The sequence below is a fragment of the Phyllobates terribilis genome, unplaced genomic scaffold (genome assembly GCF_046119375.1).
Source record: "Phyllobates terribilis strain yellow unplaced genomic scaffold, ASM4611937v1 Scaffold_5__5_contigs__length_657084704, whole genome shotgun sequence".
In the NCBI taxonomy this organism is placed as follows: Eukaryota; Metazoa; Chordata; class Amphibia; order Anura; family Dendrobatidae; genus Phyllobates; species Phyllobates terribilis.
In genome coordinates, this window is record NW_027362765.1 from 451,484,921 (window position 1) to 451,503,254 (window position 18,334).

An 18,334-nucleotide genomic window follows, 5' to 3' on the forward strand; every position below is an offset into this window, starting at 1 on the left:
GCGCCCCCATACATTGTGCCCAGCTTGTGCTTCTGGAGACCCGCACCTCGTAAATTGTTAGGTGCTCTTTTCCCACTACAATTATGCCAAACATGTGGCTGCTTACTGCGGTTTAGGCACAGTGGGGCTCAGAAGGAGGGGGTATTTGGATTTGGGAGCGCAGAATTCATTGGATTTTATTAGAGGGGGCGAGAGCCATGTCACTTTTCAAGAGTCTTTGTTCTACCAGTAACGTGGGACCCCCTGTAGTTCCAGTGACAGATGACAGACCTAAGTGGGGGCTGGTTTTGTGCGGAATAAATTAGGGTTTTTATTGGTAACATTTTGGGGAACATAATATTTTTCGATTGCTTCCAGAATAAGACTGCAATCACAATCTTGTGTTCTACACTGAGCACTTACGTTGGGGTTTCCGTGTAAATCCTACAAAAATTTGATTCAGACCAAACCCCCAACGGAACTACCCACCATAATGAGGCAGATGGAGACACTTGGGGTTCCTTTTAGCATCTGCTCCAGTGTTATCCATCTTTTTAGGCGTGCACAGATCTGTGGTCGCCCACATTTGTGCGCTAAAAGGACACCTAAAATGTTGGGACACCTCCGGAACACAGACCAGTCCTAAGTGACTCCATCTGCCTCATATGTGAGTGGTTCCGTCTTCGGTCTTGTCTGAATCGCAGTTTTGAAAATTTACACGGAAATCCCTGACATAAGCGGAGAGCACAGGATAAATGTGAGCCGAACCTTATTCCAATTTTTGAGAGGTAAAATGAAGAAATTGACAGCAGTACAAGAATAGTTCTTATTTCTATTTTTGTGCAGTTCACCATGCAGTATAAGTGATAAGGTGAATTTTTTCTTCGGGTTGGTGCGATTACAGCGATACCAGGTTTATATAATTTTTTTTAAGTTATCCTGCTCAGGGGTGGATTAAGAGTAGCAAGGGCCCCGGGCAGTTTAGAAGGTGCGGGCCCCCCCCCCCCACACACACACACCTGATTTATCACGTGACATGTCACATGATCCCCTGTGATAGACCATGTGATAGTTCACGTGAAATTAATTTGGCACAATATTAATTATAATATTTTTTTTTAGGCTGTGTGCCCACTATGCGTTTTTAAGCGTTTCCGCAGCGGCAATTCCGCTGCAGAAACGCTTAAAAAACGCTTGGTAGAAGGTCTGCCATGTTCCCCAATGATAATTCGCATGTGCTGTGTACATGCTGCGGAAATTTCCGCTGTGGACTATCATTGGCGAAAAATCCGCAGCATTACCAATTATTTTGCGGAAGCGCGGCGTTTTCGCCGCCATTGACTTGCATTAGAACGCATGGAATCCGCATCCCTGCATCTGTAGATGCGGAATCCATGCGTTTCAATGTGCGGATGGTACCCGGGTGTGGAGGACAGGAGACTCTCCTCCGGACCCGGGTACCATAGAACCTGTAAAAAAAGAATAAAATAAAAAATAAATATTATACTTACCTTCTGATGGCCCGCGGTGTCTTTATCCGATGCGTCCTGGCTTGCCGGCAGCTCGCGATGGTCTGAAAAGGACCTGCCGTGACGTCATTTAGTCATGTGACGGGTCACGCGACCGCTGACGTCGGCAGGCCATCAGAAGGTAAGTATATATTTTTTATTTTTTACCATTCTTTTACGGTCACACTATATAAATCCATGCTGGTTGCATGGATTTATATAGTGTACTCAAGTTGTCAAGCACTTTCCAAGTGATGCTAAAATCGCTTGGAAAGCGCTTGTCAACCTGCATGCGGAAATGCAAGTGAAGAACGCTTCACATCCGCATGTCCCTGGCAGGAAAATGCATGTACAATCCGCATGTAAAATCCACATGTACAATCCGCATGTAAAATCCGCATGCGTTTTTTCTGCCAGGGAGATGCAGAAACGCTAAAAAAAAATCCGGAACATTTCTGTATCGTGGGCACATAGCCTTAAATTAATTGTATGACGCAATATTGAGCACACGTAGCCATCTATACACAGCGGGAGGCTGCACGGTGCCATCTATACACAGCGGGAGGCCGCACGGTGCCATCTATACACAGCGGGAGGCCGCACGGCGCCCCCCAGAGACAGCAGGAGGCCGAACGGCGCCATCTATACACAGCATGAGGCCGCACGTAGCCATCTATACACAGCAGGACGCCGCACGGCGCCCCCCCCAGAGACAGCAGGAGGCCGCACGGCGCCATCTATACACAGCAGGGGGCCGTACGGCGCTATCTATACACAGCAGGAGGCCGCACGGCGCCATCTATACACAGCAGGACGCCGCACGGCGTCCCCCCCAGAGACAGCAGGAGGCCGCACGGCGCCATCTATACACAGCAGGAGGCCGCACGTAGCCATCTATACACAGTAGGAGGCCGCACGGCGCCATCTATACACAGCGGGAGGCTGCATGGCGCCCCCTCCCAGAGACAACAGGAGGCCGCACGGCGCCATCTATACTCAGCAGGAGGCCGCACGGCGCCATCTATACTCAGCAGGAGGCCGCACGTAGCCATCTATACACAGCAGGGGGCTACACGGCGCCATCTATACACAGCAGGGGGCCGCACGGCGCCATCTATACACAGCAGGGGGCCACACGGCGCCATCTATACACAGCGGGTGGCAGCACGGCGCCATCTATACACAGCGGGGGGCAGCACGCCACCATCTATACACAGCGGGGGGCCGCACGGCGCCATCCATACACAGCGGGGGGCCGCACGGCGCCATCTATACACAGCGGGGGGCCGCACGGCGCCATCTATACATAGCGGGAGGCCGCACGGCGCCCCCCCAGTGACAGCAGGAGGCTGCACGGCGCCAACTATACTCAGCAGGAGGCCGCACGCAGTCACGCATGCAGTCACGCACACACACAAACATATACAGACATATACAGTACAGACCAAAAGTTTGGACACACCTTCTCATTTAAAGATTTTTCTGTATTTTCATGACTATGAAAATTGTACATTCACACTGAAGGCATCAAAACTATGAATTAACACATGTGGAATTATATACTTATCAAAAAAGTGTGAAACAACCGAAAATATGTCTTATATTCTAGGTTCTTCAAAGTAGCCACCTTTTGCTTTGATGACTGCTTTGTACACTCTTGGCATTCTCTTGATGAGCTTCAAGAGGTAGTCACCGGAAATGGTCTTCCAACAATCTTGAAGGAGTTCCCAGAGATGCTTAGCACTTGTTGCCCCTTTTGCCTTCACTCTGCGGTCCAGCTCACCCCAAACCATCTCGATATGGTTCAGGTCTGGTGACTGTGGAGGCCAGGTCATCTGGCGTAGCACCCCATTACTCTCCTTCTTGGTCAAATAGCCCTTACACAGCCTGGAGGTGTGTTTGAGGTCATTGTCCTGTTGAAAATAAATGATGGTCCAACTAAACGCAAACCGGATGGAATAGCATGCCGCTACAAGATGCTGTGGTAGCCATGCTGGTTCAGTATGCCTTCAATTTTGAATAAATCCCCAACAGAGTCACCAACAAAGCACCCCCACACCATCACACCTCCTCCATGCTTCATGGTGGGAACCAGGCATGTAGAGTCCATCCGTTCACCTTTTCTGCATCTCACAAAGACTCGGTGGTTGGAACCAAAGATCTCAAATATGGACTCATATGTGTTCTTTAGCCCAAACAAGTCTCTTCTGCTTGTTGCCTGTTCTTAGCAGTGGTTTCCTAGCAGCTATTTTACCATGAAGGCCTGCTGCACAAAGTCTCCTCTTAACAGTTGTTGTAGAGATGTGTCTGATGCTAGAACTCCGTGTGGCATTGACCCGGTCTCTAATCTGAGCTGCTGTTAACCTGCGATTTCTGAGGCTGGTGACTCGGATAAACTTATCCTCAGAAGCAGAGGTGACTCTTGGTCTTCCTTTCCTTGGGCGGTCCTCATGTGAGCCAGTTTCTTTGTAGCGCTTGATGGTTTTTGCAACTGCACTTGGGGACACTTTCAAAGTTTCCCAATTTTTCGGACTGACTGACCTTCAATTCTTAAAGTAATGATGGCCACTCGTTTTTCTTTACTTAGCTGCTTTTTACTTGCCATACTACAAATTCTAACAGTCTATTCAGTAGGACTATTAGCTGTGTATCTACCAGACTTCTGCACAACACAACTGATGGTCCCAACCCCATTTATAGGGCAAGAAATCCCACTTATTAAACCTGACTGGGCACACCTGTGAAGTGAAAACCATTTCCGGTGACTACCTCTTGAAGCTCATCAAGAGAATGCCAAGAGTGTGCAAAGCAGTCATCAAAGCAAAAGGTGACTACTTTGAAGAACCTAGAATATAAGACATATTTTCAGTTGTTTCACACTTTTTTGTTAAGTATATAATTCCACATGTGTTAATTCATAGTTTTGATGCCTTCAGTGTGAATGTACAATTTTCATAGTCATGAAAATACAGAAAAATCTTTAAATGAGAAGGTGTGTCCAAACTTTTGGTCTGTACTGTACATACACGCATAAACACATTTGAAACACAAAAATACATATAAACAGACATCACACAATGATATCTGCCTACACACACACACACACATACACACACATACATACATACATACACACACATACATAACACACACACACATACACATACACACACACACACACACACACACACACACACACACACACACAGACTCACCATCCCCCGGCTCCATTCTTCCTGCCTGCTCTGACTTCTCCGGTGCAGCACTGCAGGCCGGGCGCGCACTGCGTGACGTCACAGCTAGGAGACACGGCCGCGCACAGGGCCGTGTCTCCTAGCAGTGACGCGGCCGGGCCAGCACAGGGAAGTTAACTGCTGCAGTGCTGGCCCGGCCGATGAAGAAGTAGCGGCGGCCGCTGCTGGGGAAGCGGTCCGGGGCCCCCCTTCCCGCCACTGCTACCGGTATGTGCCGCGGCGGCCCGCTCATATAATGAGGGCAATCCGGCATTAGACACCCCGCCTGGAGCCGCGGGCCCCCTGCAGGCTCGAGGCCCCGGGCGGTAGCCCGGATTGCCCTCATTATAATCTGCCTATGATCCTGCTATCACACAGTAAAAATGCTTTTTCATTAAAAGTATTTTTTTTCATCTGAATATTCTGAGAGCTGTAACAGTTTTATTTTTTGGCGAACAGAGCTATATGAAGGCTTATTTTTTGCGGGACAAGTTGCTGATTTTTTTGGTACCATTTTGGGGCACATAACCTTTTTTATCGCTTTTTATTCAGATTTTTCAGACACAGAATGAACAAAAAACAGCAATTCAGTTATTTTTATTTTTTGTGCCATTCACCGTGTGGTAAAAGTGATAAGACGGATTTGTTTGTCGGGTCGGTATGATTATAGCGATACCAGATTTATATTGTTTTTTGTGTGCTTTGCTATTTTTACACACTAAAAACAATATTTAAAAAAAATGAATTTGTTTTTGCATCATCATAATCTGAGAATTGTAACTTTTTTATTTTTTTGCCAAATGAGCCATATTAGAGCTTGTTTTTTTGCGGGATGGATGGTTTGAAGTTTTCATTTATACAATTTTTATTAACATACGACTTTTTGATCGCTTTTTATTCACTTTTTTGTGAGTCAGTATGATGAAAAAGCAACATTTTTGGCGTGTTTTTTTATTTTCTACGGCGTCTGTCATACAGAATAAATTACATCACAGTTTTAAAGAGCAAGTTATTCCGGATGCAGAGATACCAATTATGTGTACTTTTTTTTGTTTATTTTTGATTTATCAAAAACGCTGCGTTTTGTGTTGCAAAACGAATTTTAGAGATTTGCGTGCACTTTTTTTTGTGTTTTTTTTTTAACATATTTTATTTCACTTTTTCACTAAGTCCCACTGTGGAACATGTACAGTGGGTACGGAAAGTATTCAGACCCCTGTACATTTTTGACGCTATTACATTGCAGCCATTTGGTAAATTCTAAAAAGTTCATTTTTTTCTCATTAAAGTACACTCTGCACCCCATCTTGACTGAAAAATACAGAAATGTAGAAATTTTTGCAAATTTATTAAAAAAGAAAAACTGAAAAATCACATGGTCATAGGTATTCAGACCCTTTGCTCAATATTGAGTGGAAGCACCACCCTTTTGAGTACAGTACCATGAGTCTTCTTGGGAATGATACAACAAGTTTTTCACACCTGGATTTGGGGATCCTCTGCCATTCTTCCTTGCAGATCCTCTCCAGTTCCGTCAGGTTGGATGGTGAACATTGGTGGACAGCCATTTTCAGGTCTCTCCAGAGATGCTCAATTGGGTTTAGGTCAGGGCTCTGGCCGGGCCAGTCAAGAATGGTCACAGAGTTGTTCTGAAGCCACTCCTTTGTTATTTTAGCTGTGTGCTTAGGGTCATTGTCTTATTGGAAGGTGAACCTTCGGCCAAGTCTGAGGTCCAGAGCACTCTGTAAGAGGTTTTCATCCAGAATATCTCTGTACTTGGCCACATTCATGTTTCCTTCAATTGCAACCAGTCGTCCTGTCCCTGCAGCTGAAAAACACCCCTATATCATGATGCTGCCACCACCATGTTTCACTGTTGGGATTGTATTGGGCAGGTGATGAGCAGTGCCTGGTTTTCCCCACACATACCGCTTAGAATTATCACCAAAAAGTTCTATCTTCGTCTCATCAGACCAGAGAATCTTATTTCTTATAGTCTGGGAGTCCTTCATGTGTTTTTGAGCAAACTCTATGCGGGCTTTCATATGTCTTGCACTGAGGAGAGGCTTTCATCGGGCCACTCTGCCATAAAGGCCCGACTGGTGGAGGGCTGCAGTGATAGTTGACTTTGTGGAACTTTCTCCCATCTCCCTACTGCATCTCTGGAGCTCAGTCACAGTGATCTTGGGGTTCTTCTTTACCTCTCTCATCAAGGCTATTCTCCCACGATTGCTCAGTTTGGCTGGACGGCCAGGTCTAGGAAGACTTCTGGTGGTCCCAAACTTCTTCCATTTAAGGATGATGGAGGCCACTGTGCTCTTAGGAACCTTGAGTAATGCAGAAATTCTTTTACAACCTTAGCCAGATCTGTGCCTTGCCACAATTCTGTCTCTGAGCTCCTTGGGCAGTTCCTTTGAGCTCATGATTCTCATTTGGTCTGACCTGCACTGTGAGCTGTGAGGTCTTATATAGACAGGTGTGTGAGTGGCGCCCTGCTGCGCATTGGTGCCACAGATCCCAGAGGGGTGCATGGACGGACTTCTCCACAAAAGGCCCTCATAGCATTCACACACCTCCACCCTACCACCTCAGACCACCAGAGGGAGCCCAGATAGGGATATATATACTGGAGGGTGGAGTTAGGCAGTCAGTCTGTTGAGAGGAGCTCCTGCAGAAGCTAGCCTGCAGTGGAGCTCAGTCAGTTTAGTCCAGACTCAGAGAGCTCGAGTTAGTGAGCCAAGGGCGTGCCGACGCCACAAGAGCGGTGAAGAGTAGCGAGGCCTACTGCCCGTGTGAAGCCTCGTGAGGGCCCCGAGCGTGGCCGAAGGCGAGTGGAAAGAGAGTAACAAAAGGGGGCAGAGGAGCTTTACCTGCTCACCCCAAGAACATATACTGGACACCGGGTCCGCGTCTGCAGGGATTCCTTACACCCAGCAGAAACAACCGGAACCCCTGGCGAACTATATGTCCCAGGAACACCAAAAGCTGATTACGTACCAGGGTCAGGAGTCACGGAGGCCCCAGAGACCAGGGAGTGTGAACTCCAACAGAAGGCCCTACCACCAGGTCAGCAGGTGCAAGACAGAGACCAAGTTAGGCCTAACTCCAGGCAGGTCAGAAACTTATCAAGGAGAGGCAAGGAACAGGAGGCCCCACACCCGCTCACTGGGGAGAGTCCTGATATGCACCCTTCACCCTGAAGTACCCTGGACCGTGCCAGAAACCCACCAGTAAAGGTACTGAAGTGAACTGTTGTGTGTGTGCCTATTCTTCCTCTGACCCGGCTGGGTCCCCTCTGTCCTGCATCCCTTCTCCTACGCTGCCCTGAGGCCCCGCTCCACCTGTGGGGAGCCACACCAACTAAGCTGCCTGAACACCGGCCTCAGAGGACTGTTGCAGTGCTGGTGATCCTCACCAGACACCACAGGTGGCGTCACGAACATTCCCTATCCCATATAACTTTCCCCCTTCTTTTTAAGAGTGACCCCAGGGTACGGGCCCAGGAGCCGACCACCGTGACATCCCCCAAGGTCAGACAACAACAAGGCCCGGGCGCCGAGTCGTCCCCATCTCCTGGGCGCGTCATGTGCCTTTCCAAATCAAGACCTATCAGTTTAATTAAACACAGCAGGACTCCAATGAAGGAGTAGAACCATCTCAAGGAGGATTACAAGGAAATGGACAGCATGTGACTTAAGTATTCAGACACTTTGCTCAGACACTCATATTTATGACCATGTGATATTTCAGTTTTTCTTTTTTAATAAATTTGCAAAAATTTCTACATTTCTGTTTTTTTCGAGACCCCCTTGTAACAACTTAAATATCGCTGTCACAATTGACAGCTGTATGTAAGGGGTTAATCAGCCCCAATCAGATTCAAAACCGGCCGGGGCCGATACTGCGGAGTGTCAGCTGTCATATACAGAAATTCATCCGCAGAGCGGCGCTATACTATTATTCCTCAGAGCCGTTAAAATGCGGTGCTGAGGAATAAGTACCCTTAACGACCGTCGGCAGTCATTAAGGGGTTAAAGTAGATTGTAATATGGAAAAAAATTGCAAAAAAATACATTCATCGCGTAAATCTGATTTAAACAATAGGTAATTTTCTGATGATAGCTTTCATTTAAGGATCTCTTAACTGAATGCTGTTCTGCACCTCAAGTGCTCACATGAAGATGAATGCATTGTTTAGACTAAATACCATTATAAATGCATTGCATTCTTCCATGACCTCAGCAATAGCACATGGACGCACTGCTCATACTTCTCGTCCTAGTGTAATAATTGTATTGTAGGATGATCGCCTAAGGTGCAGACACTATTAGCTGATCACTCTCTTCTTATTACTGAAGTACTTTTATCATAAAGGGAGGGCAAGACAGGCTACAGAGCAATAGCAGATACATAAATCTAACAGTATGCAAAGTTTCTAAACAGGAATCTGATCAATTTTCTTAAAAGGTTTTCTACTAGTGGACAACTGCTTATTAATGGGCCTAGGGAGGTGAAAAACAAAAACATTGATACCTCCTGTTTCGGTGTCAATCCTTTTTTGAGTTACCTGCTGGTCTCCTGCTTCAACATCCAGTGAGGGTGTTACATGAGCAAAGCAGCCAATCAGCGGCGTCTGATTGGCTGCAGCGTCCATGTGACTCCCTCACCAAATGTTGATCTTAGCATACCTGTTGTTAGGAGAAGTTCAAGGGGCTCACTGGGTGAGGTGAATCCTCTAAGCCAGGGGGAGGCAATTCATTTTCCCATTGAGGATACATGAGAGACCGTGACTGTTGTGGAGGCCAAACCAATAGGCTGAAATTAATTCTACTCAATATTAATATTAACATACTGTATTAATTATAAATGTTTTATATTACTAGTAATTGTATCACTTAATATTGAGCAGAATTAAGTGTGCTGACATTCCCCTATATACATTATGAGCCCACACACAGCCCCCTATATACAGTATGAGCCCTCACAAAGCCTCCTATATACAGTATGAGCCCTCACATAGCCTCCTATATACTGCATGAGCCCCCGCATAGCCTCTACTATACAGCATGAGCTCCAAATAGCCTCCCTATATATAGTGTGAGCCCCACATAGCCTCCTACACATACTGTGTGAGCCCCACATAGTCTACCATATACAGCGTGAGCCCCATATAGCTTCCCATATACAGCTCGAGCCCCACATAGCCTCCCATATACAGCGTGAGCCCCACATAGCCTCCCATATACAGCATGAGCCACACATAGCCTCCTATACCCAGCATGAGCCCCACATAGCCTCCTATGTACATAAAAACATCCCATACACATGAAAAAAAACACCACATACTCACCTCTTTAAATTTCCCCCAGCGCTCTGCCTCTGCTCCTGTCTCCAATGCACTGTCTCTCCACAGTGCAAAACTGACACAATGAAATGACGTCATTGCGTCAGCCGTCTCACACTCTGATTGGTGGAAGAAAGGGCCGACGCCTCCATCCTCCACCAATGTATTCACCGCTAACTCTATCCCGAGGATGCGGATAGCGGTGACGGTGGTGGCAGATGGATGGCGGGTGGGAGAGGGTACTGTGCTGCCCGTGGGCCACTGTTTCAGCCCTTTGGCTGTCTTGGTCCACGGGCTGGACTGGAACAGACAGAGGGCTGGATGTGGCCCGTGGTCTGCAGTTTGCTCACCCCTGTTCTAAGCCCAAGGTCCATGTAGGCACATGGGCCATGGACGTTGGTGTAGCAGGAAACCACAGGCAGGCAGAGGACATAAATAAATGCAGTCAAGCAGAGGATGTCAGTGAACGCAGGCAAGCAGAGGATGTCTGGAAACCTTAGGCAAACAGAGTATGTCAGGAAACTGTAGGCAAGCACAGTACCTCAGGAAACCGCAGGCAAGCAGGTGGAGTGCAGGAAACCACTCGCAAGCATGTGGAATGCAGGAAACTGCAGGCAGGCAGAGATAACACTCCGGAGTAACAGGAAAGTCAGCACCCAAGCAAGCCGCACACAGCCAGGATGATGTCCTGAAAACCTCAGGCAGACGGAGAAAAGAGGTCCAGGAGACCTGGGGACAGGAAGCCGACAGAACTCTGGAGTCACTAGAAGCTGCAGACAAGTAAGAAGAAGCACTAGTAGCTGCTGGTCTACAGGTGACATACTGCGGCCTGCAGCCAGGCTGCTGTGCACACAAACTGCAAGTCAGTCTCAGATTCATTACCAAGACCCTGGTGTGTGTCTTAGAAGCCCTTAAATAGGCCCAGGCAGTTCATCACATGATATCATTTGATTTCCTTGCTTGTGCCTCTTCCTCGTTTTGTTCCAGACGTCTCTATGCCTCAGATGTTGCCCTACACATACTGGACTCTCGTTTGTTGCACACACTTTGCTATGTCCCCCTTCTTGTGTCTTATCAAACTCTTACCCTGGGAACCAATTTCTCCCTAGTAGTAGCCCCCTGGCACAGGCTTTCATTGCATTGATTGTATAGTTATGCTTCATTTCTTCTTAGGTTTTCTGGATAGAGACGTTCCTTCGACAAAATTAGAAAAACCTCATGCACTAAAGAGAAAGACTATGAAAGTTGAAATGGGAGACACATCCAGGCTACAGTCTACCAATACTACAAATGCATAAGGCAGGATTCTTTTTTTTTCAGGCTATGTTTAAAATTAGGGACGAAGTCTAACATTCGGAATAGTAAGTTTAATATATTAGCATATTTGTGGACATGTACTGACCGCTTCTCTCTGTGGAGCATTAAAGGGAACCTTTCAAGTCCGATAACGCTATAAACCTGCAGATACTATGTGGGGTCAATCTGCAGGTTAATATGGTTCTGTAGGAGCCTGACCGCTGTACTGAGACCTGGCAGAAAATGTACTTTATTTCTCCTTGGAAGTTGCCGGCTTTCAGTCATGCAGGTGTGACCAGAGCAATTAGTCACCGCTCACAGCACTGAGAGCTGTGGCTTTAAGCACGCCCTGGCACTGACTGACAGGTGGCACTGACTGGCTGAGCTGGCACTCAATCAGTGTCGGAGCGCACTTACAGCCGCTGCTCAGTGATTTGAGCCGTGACTTTTGGTTGTCCCCACAGTCGGACCATCACCAATTCTTTGGATAGGTGATAACTTCTAAAGATGCGACGGATTAGGGTTTCGGGGATCCATGTTCTCTTCTGTAGCTAAGTCATATTATGTGATTTTTATAGGCCATATGAATCAAAGATTCCAGTTAGAATCACATGATTGACAGTTTGATAACTCATCAAAAAATGCCACAAAAAAACCCCAACAAAATAAACATTCTCACATGTGTTTTCTTTTTTTAACTTAAAGAAAAAAACATTGGAGATCTAGGTGATAAAAACTGCTTGAACAATGACCATACAGCATGCTGCATTTGTAAAGAAAACAGCCTGGCAAAGAGAAGGTGAAGCTGAGCACAATGATATATACATTTGTTGGAAAAGACTTGTGTTTTATTCACTGAAATCCCTGGTGTTTTTATGTATATGTGTCCAGTGGGCGGGCCTGCTAGTGATTGACAGCTCTCTCTGCATACACAGTCATACAGGGAAGACTGTCAATCACTAGTAGGACCGCCCACCTCATATCCATACAAACTCCAGGGATTTCAATTAATTAAGTGCAAGGTTTACTGATGGATATCATTCTGATCAGCTCCTCCTGCTCTGTAAGCATCCTGCCTGCAGACCATTTTCAACATGACCGATTCCCTTTTGGTCTGTGTGCACAATGGACTGCACATGTATAGCATATGGAACAATTGTAGCTCAAATGCAGCACGGTGACTCAGTGGTTAGCACTATTTCTTTGCAGTACTGGGTCCTGGGTTCCCACTATGGACAAGATCTGCAGGGAGTTTGTATGTTCTCTCAGTGTTTGTGTGGGTTTTCTCCGGGTTCTCCGGGTTCTCCGGTTTCCTCCCACACTCCAAAGACATACTGATAGGGAATGTAGATTGTGAGCCCCAATGGGGACAGCGATGATAATGTCGGTAAAACGCTGTGGAATATAATAGAGCTATGTAAGTAAAATAAATAAGTGTAGGATGTGGGAAAATATGGCAGCATGTGCTATTCTAGTGTATGAGTAGGCCGCTCCTGCACCCGTTTGCTATACAGATAAGCACTCAGAGAAAATCAGGTCTGCAGTTTGCGGATGTGACTGGTCTACAAAGTTCAGTGCTTGTCTAACCTAAGGTAAGTAGCTAGGGCTGTAAGTGCAATAACCGTTGCTGAGCCTCGGTGCCTGAGGGACCCAAAGTCTCCACTGTCTAGTAAGATGATACTGTGGCGCCCCTGAGGGTTCAGTCGCCACAGAGGTACTGCATCTCACCCAGAGGTGTGGTATCCCACTCTCAGGTCAGGATGGAGTGCTGCCCGGGACCCTAACACCTGCATCCAACACATCCACTTCAGTAGGGCAGGGCGAGATTGCTCCTAAGGGAGAGCACAGTCCCTGGTCCCTGGCTGGAGTGGAGGGGAACCAAGTGAGGGGAAACCATGTAGTGGGTGTGGGTGGAGGACGTAGTTCAGGGGAGCACAGGAAAGGAAGTTGTATAAAAGAGGGAACGATCTTGTTTTAGTGAGTGGAGTCAGAGAAGCCAGTCTGAGAGGAGGAGTGGAGGGAGCAGGAGCTCTGCATGAGCTCAGCTCCGGAGTGGGCCTAGTGTGGCGTCCCTGAGGGTTCAATCGCCACAGAGGTACTGCACCTCACCCAGAGGTGTGGTGTCTCCTTCTCTCAGGTAAGGAGGGAGTGCTGCCCGGAACCTCAACACCGGCATTCAACACTACACTACTCCAGGGCGGCTGGAAGGGCAAGATGCACTGTGTTTCGGCTGAGCCCTGTCCCTGGCTGGAGTGGGGGGAACCAAAGAGAGGGGGGAACCAGTAGTGGGTGAGGGTGGAGGATGTAGAGTAGGGGAGCACCATACTCGGAGGTATATAAAGGGAAGCCATCTTAGGGTGGAGAGACAGAGAGTGAGAGTGGATTCAGTGGAAGGAGAGGAGGGGAGCAGAGTCTCTTCAGGAGCTCTGCTCCAGAAAGGGGCCTAGTAATAGAGGCCCAGGAGGGGAGCAGAGGAGAAAGGCTCCGTTAACGGAAGGGATCCCAGGGGGTACGGTGAGTGCAGGACGGCACACGTACGCACGAGTCTTCCAAGTGTCAGAGGGATCAGGCCGCAAGAAGGGAACCGGTCCCTGGACCAGCCGTGTTACTCCAGGTCTCGGCTGGAAAACCGGAGGCTTCTGCACTTCCATGGTGCAGTTGCCACAGCCTCACCCTAGTCACCGTGAAGGGCATCAAGTAGGTCCGGGAACTCCAGGTTGCCCAGAGGGACTTCAGAGCACCCGATCGGGACTGTGTGTGGGGAAGCGCAGGGCAGGAGGGAGAAGACCCGGCGCGAGAAGTCGGTCTAGTAAGGAACATAAAGAAAGCGGGGTTCCGTCAAGCGCTCCTGATATACTTGAGAAAGTGCTGGACCCCTTATCTGGTAGACGCAGTGCGACGCGGGAGGCTGACACCCGTACAGTGTACCTGAGGAATTTGAACAGAACTATGAGTAAACTCGGATGACTTCACTCTGCTGCCTCCGTCAGTTATTTCCGCTGCGCCATCTCTCCTGCACCACAAGCCCCCGCATCACCATCATCTATACTACACTGCCCTGGGGCCCGCTCCACCTGTGGGGATCCGTTCCAACCCAGCTGCCCTATCAACCGCCCCAGAGGTCTGAAGCAGCGCTGGTACCTATTACCAGAAACCACAGGTGGCATCACGAACACTTCCTAAGAACTGCAAATCCCATATAAATATTTTCCTTCCCCTTTTTGCTGACCGCCCTGGGCTACGGACCAGGCCGCCGCCACTGTGACATATCCCTTCCCCCAGCATCTATAGGCCCGGCACCGAGTACCCCACGTCACTAGCAGAGATGCCCAAGGCTATGAAGGAGAGAGGAGCAGCAAGGCAGGCTCCAGGAGGAACGAGGGGATCTAGGGGTACGGGCAGTGCTGGAGGCCACCCGTACGCCCGAATCTACCAAAGGCTCCAGGAGGAACGAGGGGATCCTAGGGGTACAGGCAGTGCTGGAGGCCACCCGTACACCCGAATCTAAAAGGTGTGGAGGGATCAAGCCGCAGAGGGGACCGGCCCCTAAACTAGTGGAGAACTACAAGGCTCAGCTAGAAATCGGAGGCTGCTGTACTTGCAAGGTGCAGTGGCCACAACCACAATTACATCGCCGAAAAGGTGGCCACAGAGGGTCCAGGGGACTGCAGGTCGCCCGACAAGACCCGACGCTACCGGATTGGGACACTGATTGTGAGGCGCAGGGCAGGAGGGCGAGAGAAAGGCACATAGAACGGGGTCCTGTCAGGCACTCTTGAACTACCTGAGGGATTGCTGAACCCCTGCCTGGTGAACGCAGCGCGACGTGGGAGGCTGTAAGCTGGACAGTGCAACCTGAGGAACTTAACAACTGTGAGTAAACTCGGAAGACTGCACCCCACTGTCTCTGTAATTATTATCTGCGCCATCACCCCTGCACTACAACGCCAAGCATCACCTATATCATCTACAACATCTACATTGCCCTGGAGCTAAGCTCTACCTGTGGAGAGCGAAACCAACTCTGCTGCACTAACATCGGCTCCAGAGGACCTGCTCCGCAGCGGCGGCTCCCTTTAGCCTCATACCACAGGTGGCGTCACAAACTTTATATAAAAACTTTATTAATTCCCCTGTAAATATTCCCCTTTTGATTGACTGCCCTGGGTCACGGACCGGGTCACCGCCACTGTGACATCTCCCCTAGCAACGATTGGCCCGGCACCGAGTACCCCACGGCCCAGGGGATGCGTCAATACCACCTTTATATATGGCACATGGTAGGGGCCAGAAGGGTCATCTCACATTTTGCACTGGAGCCCAGATGCTTTAAATGACATTTCTCATTCACCTAAAATACCATAATATTACCTACTTCACAAAGATTCAATTAAAAGAAAAACCTGTAATTCTTCCTACACTGTGATCCCAATATTCACATCTCTGAATATTAATCAATTTCCCTCTCTCTGTCACATACTTTCAAGAAGCCAAAAAAAAGAAAGAAGCACAATCAGAAAAATAGCAGGCAAATAAATACCAAAGACTGCAGTGATAATCGAGAGACATCGAACCACAATATTGCGAGAAATGAATGACTTCCGCTCAATCTGTCCCTGCAGAGGTCATCGAGGCCCCATGTCAGTAGATTGCCTTCACTTGCATTACTGCCCTGTATAAAAAAAACCGCAGCAGAATACATTAGGTAAGTAATATAATGCAGATTTTGATCTCCTGTGGCGGTAAAGCAGAGGATGGCGGCATATTGCAGAGCAATGCATTACCAGCTGATCTCCTTCAGAAGGCTGGGAGGAAGCTAATGCAGATTCAATGGTGAGAATATATACAATCCGCAGCAATATGATGCCCTGGAATCAAAGAAGGATTATTCCCGTAAACCTGGTACATAAAAGCGCTCTATTAATTCACGTTTACCATGTATGATGACGCACACAGAAGCCACATTTATCACAGATGCAAGGTTAAAGGTTGGGAGGCAATGGGCCGCCGAAGACTGGTCAGCTGGATTGACATACTTTTCCCATCCCAAATTACCGTCATATTTCAGGGGGGAGGTTGTATAATTAATCAGCTCTAACACCTCTCTCTTCTGTTATAATTGCCTGCTAGGTGTGTACGTTTCCACGGGAGACAAATGACAGTCAGGGTTAGTCGCTCTTTCTCTCCGTTCGTCATAATCTGAATATCTGCTGAGTGTAATTTAAGAACCATTCACATCTCAAGGGTTTTCGTTATATATATATTTTTTTGTCTGAATTTTAAATTATGTTCCTGATTTCTTTTTCCTGAATGTATTAGGGCTATGTTTTATTCTAGAATAATGTCTGCAGTTTTTACATACAAATGATGCATCTGCGCATCGTTCTAAATATCATTTTTATTCCGCAGTCTGATTAATGCAGCATTGATGAGCCATTCAGGTAGGATTGTCCTTCCTCACTGTGAGTCGGTTTTTAAAAACGATATATGTTTTCTGGTATAGAAGTAATCAGCATTTTATTATACGGGTGCTACAGTCTTATTGTGTGTCAGGAATTACTTTGCCCCTCTTAGGCTTTTATTATACCACTGTATTATGACTTTGTGCAAGAGTCATATATTTAGCACCAAAACTGGATCGGATCCAGACAGGGAAATGCAGACATTTTTATAAGGATATGCTTAAAGCGGCAACTCATACATCTAAATAGGGTTTGCAAAAATTCACGCACATGCTACGGAAACATCTCCATCTCGTGTATGTGCACACGACGTCTTTTAGATGCCGACATAAAAATCACGTTTTTCAAGCAGAAGACGGTTTAAGAAAATGCCGGCGTTGTTTTAAATGAAGCATTGATTTTTGCATCCTTTCTATAGCTTTTTTTTTTTCCAGTTATGGATAGAATACAGTTATATTAAAAAGTTTGGGCACCCCTATTAATCTTAAGCTTAATGTTTTATAAAAATTGGTGTTTTTGCAACAGCTATTTCAGTTTGATATATGTAATAACTGTTGGACACAGTAATGTTTCTGCCTTGAAATGAGGTTTATTGTACTAACAGAAAATGTGCAATCTGCATTCAAACAAAATTTGACAGGTGCATAAGTATGGGCACCTCACCAGAAAAGTGACATTAATATTGAATAGATCCTCCTTTTGCAAAAATAACAGCCTCTAGTCGCTTCCTGTAGCTTTTAATGGGTTCCTGGATCCTGGCTGAAGGTATTTTTGACCATTCCTCTTTATAAAACAATTCCAGTTCAGTTAAGTTTGATGGTCGCCGAGCATGGACAGCCTCTTCAAATGATCCCACAGATGTTCAGTGATATTCAGGTCTTGGGACTGGGATGGCTATTCCACAACATTGTAATTGTTCCTCTGCATGAATGCCTGAGTAGATTTGGAGCGGTGTTTTGGATCATTGTCTTGCTGAAAGATCCATCCCCTGCGTAACTTCAACTTTGTCACTGATTCTTGAACATTATTGTCAAGAATCTGCTGATACTGAGTGGAATCCATGCGTCCCTCAACTTTAACAAGATTCCCGGTGCCGGCATTGGCCACACAGCCCCAAAGCATGATGGAACCTCCACCAAATTTTACTGTGGGTAGCAAGTGTTTTTCTTGGAATGCTGTGTTTTTGCCGCCATGCATAACGCCTTTTTGTATGACCAAACAACTCAATGTTGGTTTTATCAGTCCACAGGACCTTCTTCCAAAAAGAAATTGGCTTCTCCAAATGTGATTTTGCATACCTCAGCCGACTCTGTTTGTGGCGTGCTTGCAGAAACGGCTTCTTTCGCATCACTCTCCCATACAGCTTCTCCTTGTGCAAAGTGCGTTGTATAGTTGACCGATGCACAGTGACACCATCTGCAGCAAGTTGATGCTGCAGCTCTCTGGAGGTGGTCTGAGGATTGTCCTTGACTGATCTCACCTTTCTTCTTCTCTGCCTTTCTGATGTTTTTC